Genomic DNA, 10,718 nt, shown 5'->3' on the forward strand with positions numbered 1-10,718 from the left:
TCCTAGTAAGAATGGGACAAGGAAGAGATATTATAAATGTGGTAGATCCTATCAGATGGCAGCTGATGACAACAGTTCCCCCCCATATTGTTGAATCCTACCCAAAAAGCAGCCCCAAGAAAGGGCATGACGGGCAGAGAGATCTGTAGCCGGGTGTACAACCCCTGAATTACCAAAGGCCGCACGCTGCTCACGCCCTGCAATTACGCAGGATCTAGAACAGACTGCCCACCCCTACGTTGAGGGAGGTCCCGAGAGGCAGCATCGCTTGTGGTCACCAGCACCGCCCCCCCCCCCGTAGGCCCACTGGGGGAGAGGGAGTCGCATTCAGAATGGGGGGCCCCCTGTGGCACACACTCACAGGGCAGACCATCCCACTGTCACCCGGGGCAGGCCAAACGTAGCTAGCAGGGCACACAGATCCCGGGCATCAGCTGCCCCACAGGCATCACTCTGGCCCAACATAGACAATGCCAAACGCAAGGTGCTCCAGGTGTTCTCTGACATGGCACCTCCCTCACCCCGAGGGCCCCGGCTCTTCCTCTGCATGCTCGGGGCCTCCAGAAAGTGTTCCACGGCCTCTCGGTGAGCCCCAAGGTTGATGCAGCTGGTGCCCAGGTTATAGCGAGACCGGGTGTAGCCAGGCTGCGGCTCAAGGGCCCTGCGGTACGCAGCAGCCACCGCCTTTTCACTCCGGTTCCCATTGGCCAAGGTGGCTCCCAGCTTATTCCTCAGCAAACAGTCGTTGGGACGAACACCGAGGGCCGCTGTAAAACAGCCCACAGCCTTGTCATATTCCCCGCTCAGCCTGAAGAGGACTCCCAAGCCGCACTGAACATCAGGGTCAATGGATGTAGGGTCCAGACGCACAGCTTCCAGGAAGAGCTCTTTCACGTCAAGAAACGGGGAGTCAGACAACAGGGACCCCAGTGTGCCCGCCTGCGGCGCGAAGGTTGAAACAGACCCCGAAGGAGGGAGTGGGGATGAATCTGAGACAAGAACACAAGGAATGGAGCCAAGACAAGTTCTGATCAAGGCTCAGGTTTATTCAGGCAGACACAAGCTTATATACAGAAGACCGTGCCCTGGTGCCCAGGGCCATGTGGTAACGCCCCTCTATCAGGTACCTATGCCTCATGTTAAATGACGCCTGGCGTTATTTCACCTGGGCTGCCTTCTCACCTAGGCTGTAGGATAAGAGATTAAAGACCACCTGTGGCTCCCGAAGTCAAAGAGCAGCTGCAGCTCCCCTGCGGCTCCCGACACCCCAGGACACGTTTGCTGGGGCCCAGTCCTGCGCCGCCAGCCCCTTCTTCGCCTGGTGACACCAGACGTCTCTCGACGTTTCCCAGGTCTGCCGCTGCAGGGACTCAAAGCTCACAGCCAGAGCCATCAGTGCTGCCCGGTTATCTGGTTTTAGCTCCAGACACCTCCGCAGAGCACTGACGGCCAGGAGCTCTTGCTGGTCCTCTGCCTGGGTGGTGCCCAGTACTGCCAAGCTTCCACGTGCTCAGGGGCCTGCGGCACAGCTGCCTCAAAGGGCAGTGTGGCATTTGGCAGGTGTCCTGAAGTCGCTGCAGCCTTTCTTCAAGAGGCCGAGGGCGGTCACGCGGGGGGGTTCTCCTCCACGAAGTGGTACCCCTTATCGCATGAAGCAGATGGGAGGTCGCCAGAGCCGGAAAGCCAGGGGTGGACCTCAGCCTCCCGTCTTGCCATCTCCTGCAGCTCTGCCTGCAGCTTGTCCCAGAAGTCGACCTCAGACTCTAGCTGCCTTTGCTCGCTCAAATTCCACACCGAGTGCAGATGTGCTGCCCTCCGGTCTTGTGAACTGGTCACCCCAGGCCTCTGATGTGTTCTCAGAGTTAGCCAATTGGGGGTCAGCCGCCTTAGCCACAGAGTCACTGGCCGTGTGCTGCAGACCCTCCTCGGGATGGTATTCGTCACACCAGCGGTCCCCCGCGGTTGTTCCCTCCGGCTCTCCCAGCCCAAGCTTCTTCTCAGACTGTTCCAGAAATTCCTCAGCCCAGCGGGCAGGGAACACAGACAAGGGGTCTGTAACTTCAGCGATGAATTCTCGGGACCGGTCAGTCTCATTATAATCCTGAGTTTCATCCACAGCATCTCCAGCTGCAAGGAACTCCGGGGCCCAGTTTTCAGACAAAGCCTGATCTGCCACACCAGGGGCTCTCTGGGGAGCCTGGCGAAAGCTGACTGTTCAGTCTCCTGCATCTCTGCCAGAGGTCGTCCATCTTAAAAGTCCGAGGAGCGCGGGAAACAAGGTGTGCATTCCGGTCCTGTGGGAATTCAGCCACCAACTCATCTTCAGAGCCTGCTCCCAAAGGCTTGGAGACCGTCTGGGAGGCTGGAGCCACGGGAGGCCAGGGGCCAGGTCTCAATCCCTCCTGCCACAGGGCCTTGCCCTGGGTGAGGTGGCCCGCCAGGTTCATGAGTGGGTTGGCACCCCCACATTGGCCCTCCACCAGCTCCAGCATTGCCATGATGACCACCAGCTCCTCCAGGGCATGGCAGGCCCTGCCGCCCCCCGCCCAGGGCTCCCAGGGGAGCAGGGCAGCAGCTTCCTGCACAGGACCCCACCGAGACTCTGACTGGATGGGGAGGAGACTGGGGACGCCTATTTTTATTTATTTATTTGACAGCGACAGACAGAGAGGAAGAAGCAGATAGAGAGAGAGAGAGAGAGAGACAGGGAATGGGCGTGCCAGGGCCTCCAGTCACTGCAAAGGAACTCTAGACACGTGCACCTCTTGTGCATCTGGCTAACGTGGGTCCTGGGGAACCGAGCCTCGAACCGGGGTTCTTAGGCTTCACAGTACTTAGCCGCTAAGCCATCTCTCCAGTCCAAATATGGATTGGGTTTTTTGTTTTATTTAATTTATTAATTTATTTATTTTCCTTGTTTTATTTTGTTTGTTTTTGAGGTAGGGTCTCACTCTAGCTCAGGCTGACCTGGAATTCACTATGTAGTCCCAGGGTGGCCTTGAACTCACAGCGATCCTCCTACCTCTACCTCCCGAGTGATTAAGAGATTAAGGGCGTGCGCCACCGCGCCCGGCCTTAATTTTACTTAATTTGCCTGAATTCAGACTTCTTCCCTAGGAAGCTGAGGACAACTTCTGGGACTTGGGTCAGGCCAAGGACAGGATGGAAGGCCAAGGCTCAGTCAATCCCAGATGCTTCTCCACCGTCTTCTCCTGCACCCTCTTCCTCTTGCTTCAGGTGTCAGGGACAAAGCCTCTGGCGCAGGTAAAGGGGTCTCCTCCCAGTTCTCTCTACCTGGAGACCAAGAAACTGGAGAAATTCAGACAAGTTCCCCCGAGCGCCGCTAGGTGGCGACGCGCCTTCGCGGATCGGGATGGCTTGGCTGGACCCCGCAGCCAGGACTTGTGCCCACGCAGCTGCTGCTAGAGGGACTCCTGGTGCTCAAGGTCTCGGCTCCCCCGACCCCGCAGGTAACCTCCTTTCCAAGCCCTCAGTTATTCTGGGACCTGAAACACACATTCTGGGACCCCTCCACCCCATGCTTCCCCCGCTGAACAGGTCCTTTGATCCTAGGGGCCTGTCCTTCCGTTCTCGAGGGGCCCCCACAAGGGGAGCCTGCCCTGTAGAGGGGGGATAAGAGGAAGAGCCAGTGAGGGGCCCCCAACCAGCTGGGTCCCTTAGTTTCTTTAAAGAAGGGCAATCCAGTTGCCTTAAGCCTGTCTCAGGAAGACAAATAGGGGGTGTTTTCTCTTATTTGTGGTTCCTGGATTGTAGCCACATAAAATCACGTTTGGAATATATATTAAACGAAAGTAAAGCGAGGGCTGGACAGATGGTTCAGCGGTTAAGGTGCTTGCCTTCAGAGCCTGACAACCGAGTTGGATTCCCCAGTATCCAAGTAGATCGAGATGCACCAAGTGGAGCATGCATTTGGAATCCATTTGCAGTGGCTGCAGGCCCTGGTGTGCCTCTCTGTCTGTCTGTCTTCTCTCCCCCCCCCCTCTGCTTGCATATAAAAAATTAAAAGAAAAAGAAGTGAAATTGTTTAGGGGAACAAACAGGATTTTACTGGGAAGGTGAGGTAGCAAGAAAAGGAAGAAGAAAGAAACAAAGCAGTGTATATATGATATCCTCAACATAAAATATATACCTAGAAATAAATTGGGAAAAAAGAAATGTGACTGATTCCCGAATGGAGGTAAGACCATGGCTCAGTGGTGGAGCTCCTGTCTGGAATCCCCCAGTGAGGGGCTGGGGCGTGGCTCAATGGTAGAGCTCCTGCCTAGAATACCCCAGTGAGGGGCTGGGGGCGTGGCTCAGTGGTAGAGCTCCTGCCTAGAATCCCCCAGTGAGGGGCTGGGGCGTGGCTCAGTGGTAGAGCTCCTGCCTAGAATCCCCCAGTGAGGGGCTGGGGGCGTGGCTCAGTGGTAGAGCTCCTGCCTAGAATCCCCCAGTGAGGGGCTGGGGCATGGCTCAGTGGTAGAGCTCCTGCCTAGAATCCCCCAGTGAGGGGCTGGGGGCGTGGCTCAGTGGTAGAGCTCCTGCCTAGAATCCCCCAGTGAGGGGCTGGGGCGTGGCTCAGTGGTAGAGCTCCTGCCTAGAATCCCCAGTGAGGGGATGGGGGCGTGGCTCATGGGTAGAGCTCCTGCCTAGAATCCCCCAGTGAGGGGCTGGGGGCATGGCTCAGTGTAGAGCTCCTGCCTAGAATCCCCGGTGAGGGGCTGGGGCCGTGGTTCAGATATAGTGCATTTGCCTATGTGTGCAAGGTACCTAGGGTCCATTCTTATTACTGTGAAAAAAAATTTGTTTTCTTAATTTTTATTAACATTTTCCATGATTATAAAAAATATCCCAAGGTAAAACCCTTCCTACCCACCCCCCACTTTCCCCTTTGAAATTCCATTCCTCATCATATCCCCTCTCCATCAATCATTCTACTGTAAAAATTTAAAAAGAAAAAAAAAAAGGTCCAGGTATCCATTCAGCCAGCCAGCATTTCTCTTTGAGCAATATTTATTTTAGTAGCGCTTATGGTGGAACTCAGGGCTTCATGAATGCTAGGAAAGTGTTTGACCACTGAGCTATACCCTCAGCCCTAAAACGTTCATTAAATAAAATCTGCAGCCAAGGCCACAGTGGCTGCACACGCACAGATCTCTTGGGTGACATTGGCCTTAGTAGGGTCTACAAATGGGGGACATCCTGGGGCTATTGGGTTGTATGGACCTCATTGTGTGGAACCAGGACACCTTGAGCCTCACCCTGCTTTCCTGGGCTGCTGCTTGCTCAGTGTTTGCTCAGTGAACGTCTAGGGTCCTGCTTGTTTCCCAAGCAAGCGGCTGGAAGGAAGGCCTGAGGGGGAAGACGCTAAAACTCTGCCTCGTTCTCAGCAGAAGTGTTTTTGCGAGTGAAATTGGAGGCAAAGTTCGCATCGTGCAGCAGGGGAGGTCAGAGCGGCTCTTGTGGAAGTCCTAGCTCTGTCCCCAGCTGTACTTGTTCCCCAACCTACCTGTACCTTCTCCAGATCTTCCAGCGACAAACACTGGTTCAAACCAGGGCCTGGTCCTCCCTCGTCTGGGGACCCAGGTTTAGAAGCTACTCGATCCTGAGGATGTGAAAGAAAATGCAAGCCCGTGTCTTGGTGCAGTCACAGTGTTGGGGGAGCTGAGGCAGGAGAATGGAGAGTTTAAGACCAGCCTGGACTGTATAGTGAGACCATGGCTCAAAAAGAGAGAGAGAGACAGAGAGAGAGAGATGAGAATGAGACAGGAGAGGAGAGAAAGAGAGAGAAAGAAAGGAAGGAAGAAAGAAAGAAGGAAGAGGAAATGTGGTAAAATAAAAATTCAGAAAACAAAGCCGGGTGTGGTGGTGCACACCTTTAATCCCAGCACTTGGGAGGCAGAGGTAGGAGGGTTGCCATGAGTTCGAGGCCACCCTGAGACTACATAGTGAATTCCAGGTCAGCCTGGGCCAGAGTGAGACACTACCTCAAAAAAAAAAAACAACAAACAAACAGAAAATACACCTTCCAGGACTCAAGATCCATTGTGTTGTGGAAGAGGTGGCAGAAACAATGTAAGAGCCAAAGGAAGGGTAGGACTCCTTACAACCTGCTCCTCAGACACAAAATGGCCTGGATATCCATGACCTCACAGTGCCCGACACTACCTACACAAGACCATCATAAGAGGAGGAAAAGATCATGACATCAAAATAAAAGAGAGATTGATTGAGGGGGGGAGGGGATATGATGGAGAGTGGAGTTTCAAAAGGGAAAATGGGGGGAGGGAGGGCATTACCAAAGGATATAGTTTACAATCATGGAAGTTGTTAAAAAAATAATAAATTTTTTTTTAAAAAAATAGGGGAAAAAAATACAGAAAACAAAACCTGTCCAGGCACGATGGCACATGCCTGTCATTCCAGTACTTAGGATGTGGAGACAGGAGGATCAGTAGTTGACAGCCATCCTAGGTTTCATAGTGAGTTCCAGCCAACCTGAGTTAGTGAGACCCTGTTTAAAAAAAAGCCCGTGGTGGTGGCACACTCCTTTGATTCCAGCACTCCGGAAGCAGAGGTAGGAAGATCGCTGAGTTTGAGGCCAGCCTGAGATTACACAGTGAATTCCAGGTGGGCCTGGGCTAGAGAGAGACCCTACCTCGAAAACAAACAAAGCAAACAAAAACAAAACACAGGGCTGCGGGCCTTCAGGGGGCGTGAGACCACCTGAGTTCAATTCCCCAGCACCCATGTAAACAGCCGGGCACGGGCACACATGCCTGTAACCCCAGTCCTGCGGGGTGCTGAGACTGGAGAATCACTGGGCTTTGTGCGAACCGTGAACTCCAGAATCGGTGAGAGAGCAAGAGGCCTTGTCTCAAGGAGACAAGTGAACGAGGGATAGAGACCGGACACCTGACTTCTCCTCTGGCCTCCATGGGCATGGGCGAAGACAGCCAGGCCTAGTGAGGCTGGGGAGAAGTAGTAAGTGGCTCCATGTTGCTGGGATGAATATCCAAACCGAGCACAGGTTACAGGAGGAAGGGGATTTGCTTCTGGTTTACAGATCCTGGGGGTGGGGGGAGTTCCATCTGTGGCGGAAGGAGCTGCTTCCATACATCCAAGCAGAGAGAGACACCATCACCTCCCAGCAAACACTAAAAGCAACATGCATAAAACGGCAGCTAGTAGCAGGGGACCCACCAGAGCTCAGACTTCTCTGTGCACCTTGGAAATCAGATCCCCCCCAAACACACCTTAGAGCTGGACCCCAGGATCTGCCCCCAGTGACACCACCTCCAGGCAGGCGGCTGGGGACCCAAGTTACAAACTTTAATGAAACACCTGAGTGTGTGGGGGCAGACACTATCACAGGAGAGGTCTACAGTAGCCCAGTCAAGTGGCCTGGGGCATGAGACAGCCAGCTCCATCAGCAATCAGTTTCTGCAAGCTCAGGTCCAAGTGGCTCTGTGCCTATGGCCACATGGTACAGGACACACCTCAAGACAAAACAAGGGCTGGAATGGCTTAGCAGTTAAGGCACTTGCCTGAAAAGCCAAAGGATCCAGGTTCAATTCCCTGGGTCCTATATAAGCCAGATGCACAAGGTGGCACATGCATCTGGATTTCATTTTCAGCAGCTATAGGCCCTGGTGAACCCATCCTATCTCCCCCCCCCTCTCTTCCTCTCTCTCTCTAATAAATAAAATAGCTGGGTATGGTGGCACACACCTTTAATACCAGCACTTGGGAGGGAAGGGTAGGAGGAGCACTGTGAGTTTGGGGCCAGCCTGAGATTACACAGTGAATTCCAGGTCAGCCTGGACTAGAGTGAGACCCTATCTCAGAGGAGAGGGGCAGGGAAGCAAAGACAAAAACAAGATAAGACAGCAGCTGAAAATAGAAGTCTTGTCCCTTGCTGTTCGCTGGCCGTCCCTAAGCGCTGGAGAAGTAGTAATCCAGATGGTACTACTCTCTCTTACAAACCTGCCCAGGCATGACTCCAAAGCTCTAGAGACTGTGTTAGTTACTTTCATGTTGCTATGACAAAATACATAAACAAGGGAGGAAGAACTTCTTGGGGCTCACAGTTTCAGAGGGCTCAAGTCTATGGAGGTGGGGAAGGCAGAACAGAACAGCTCAGTTTGTGGCTGCGGGAATGTGTAAGAGGTTGTTCACATCAGTGTGAATTGGTAAACAGAGTGTCTATGAGACAGGAAAAAAGGCCCACCTCTAATGAGCTTCCAAAACCTCCCTAGACAGCGCCACCAACTGGAAAACGTGTGATCAAACCCATGAGCCCATGGCTGGTACTTCAGATTCAAACTGTAGCAGACATTGTTTCCTGCCTGGGACCTTGCGCGCTGTGACGTGCTCGTGAATGAGGCAGGCATCCAGCGCCGAGGGATTGCAGAGGTCACTGGCCCTAGGGACCCGGGACAGCATATGGATGCACTTTTATCATATGGCTTCTCCAAAACTGCACTGAGCTTTAGGCTGACAATGTGCCTAAAATAAGAGTACCATCCACAGGGCTGGAAATATGGCTCAGCAGTTAAGGCACTTGCCTGCGAAGTCTGCAAAGGCCACATGCACGGAGTGGAAGGTAGAGGCCCTGGCATGCCCATATACTCTCTCTGTGTGTGTGTGTGTGTGTGTGTGTGTGCGTGATTGTCTGTCTGTATCTATCAGCTTGCAAATCAATAAAATTAAAATACAATAGCACCATCCAAACACTGCCTGCCATCAGGGAGAGAGAAAAAAAGAAGGCCTTTCTCCCTGGGCACTGTTAACCTTCTCAGCCATAGCACAGTCCCCTTGTGACTCCTTTTTTTAAAAAAGTTTTTATTTATTTATTTGCAAGCAGAGACCAAGAGAGATAGAGGGTTGGATAGATGGCTTAGTGGTTAAGGCGCTTGCCTGCAAACCCAAAGGACCTCGGTTCAATTCCCCAGATCCACAAGGTGGCACACGCGTCTGGAGTTCATTTGCAGTGGCTGGAGGCCCTGGAACAACCATTCTCATTCCCTCTCTCTCTCCCTGCCTTGTTCTCTCAAATAAATACATTAAAATATTAAGAAAGAGAGAGTGAACTCTCACCAGGTGTCCTCTCTAGAGTGACATCATATTTAAACCCTCTGTGGCAATCCCTGACGCACCACCGCGTTGCCCAGCGAGGACAGGGCGACCTGGAAGTCCAGCTACTTCCTTAAGATCATCCAACCCAGCTCTGGGAGAACAGCCCAGCTCTGGAGAAGCTGTTGCCTCATATCCGGGAGAATGTGGGCTTTGTGATCACCAAGGAGGGCCTCACTGAGCTCAGGGGAAATGCTGCTGGCCAATAAGGTGGCCGCTGCTGCCCATGCTGGTGCCATTGCCCCATGCGAAGACACTGTGCCAGGTCTGGGGCCCGCGAAGACCTCCTTCTTTCAGGCTTGAGGCGTTGCCACAAACATCTCCAGGGGCACCGTTGAAACTCTGAGCGATGTGCAGCTCATCAAGACTGGAGACAGAGTGGGAGGCAGAGGCCACCCTCCTGATGACGCCGTGCCGCCACTCCCCCCCCCCTTCTCCCTTGGGCTGATCACCCAGCAGGTGTTTGACAACTGCAGCATCTACAGCCCCGAAGTGCTTGGCGTTGCAGAGGTGTGCCCTGCATTCTCGCTTCTTGGAGGGTGTCCGCAATGTTGTCTGCAAATCGGTTACCCAGCTGTTGCCTCAGTGGCTCATTCTGTCATCAGTGGGTACAAGCGGGCCCTGCTTTGTCTGTGGAGACTGAGTACACCTTCCCACTCGCTGAGAAGGTCAAGGCCACCACCACTGCTGCTCCCGCAGCCCCAGCCAAGGTGGAAGCAAAGGAGGGGTCAGACAAGGACACGGGATTCGGTCTCTTCGACTAGTCATCAGAAAGCAACCAAAAATTTTATCTGGAAAACATGGAAATAAAGGCTTACTTCTCTTAAAAAAAAAAGAGAGGGCTGGAGAGATGGCTTAGCTGTTAAGCGCTTGCCTGGGAAGCCTAAGGACCCTGGTTCGAGGCTCGATTCCCCAGGACCCACGTTAGCTAGATGCACAAGGGGGCGCACGCATCTGGAGTCCATTTGCAGTGGCTGGAGGCCCTGGCGCTCCCATTCTTTCTCTCTCTATGTCTCTCTATCTGCCTCTTTCTCTCTCTTTCTGTTGCTCTCAAATAAATAAATAAAAATAAACGAAAATAAATAAATAATAATTTTAAAAGGGCCAGTCTGTTGGCTTGCCTCAAAAAAAAATTTAAAAAGAGAGAGAGAGAAACTAGGCATGCCAAGGGCCTCCAGCCACAGCAAACGAATTCCAGACTCGTGTGCCAGTTTTTGTGCCTCTGTCTTTACATGGTTACTGGGCACCCGAACCTGGGTGGTTAGGCTTTGCAAGCCAGGGCCTTAACCGCTGAGCCACTCTCCAGCCCGTCCCCACCGCCCCTCCCCCGAACCCCTTCTCGGGAATCTTCGGTAGAGAAGATTGACACATTTCCCTCTCTACTTTGCCAACCAGCAACTTGAGGATCCAATTATCAGGCAAGGGGCCCTGGGGCCACACAGCAATTAGAACGCGACTGACTCACGACCGACTGACAAGGATCGGCTATTATTGACGGAGCAGTCGCCCTGATCTTCGCTGTTGTGTGGTTTGAACGGGAAATGTCTTCCCACGGGCGCCAGGTGTCCGAACACCTGATCACC

At 53.2% G+C, this 10,718-nt stretch overlaps 1 pseudogene; it reads right to left on the minus strand.

Annotated features, from left to right (window-relative positions):
• Positions 1-234: 234 nt before the first annotated feature.
• Positions 235-2,498, minus strand: LOC101605156 (annotated as a pseudogene).
• Between the last annotated feature and the right edge of the window lie 8,220 nt (positions 2,499-10,718).

Source organism: Jaculus jaculus, chromosome 2 (genome assembly GCF_020740685.1).
Source record: "Jaculus jaculus isolate mJacJac1 chromosome 2, mJacJac1.mat.Y.cur, whole genome shotgun sequence".
Taxonomy (NCBI): domain Eukaryota; kingdom Metazoa; phylum Chordata; class Mammalia; order Rodentia; family Dipodidae; genus Jaculus; species Jaculus jaculus.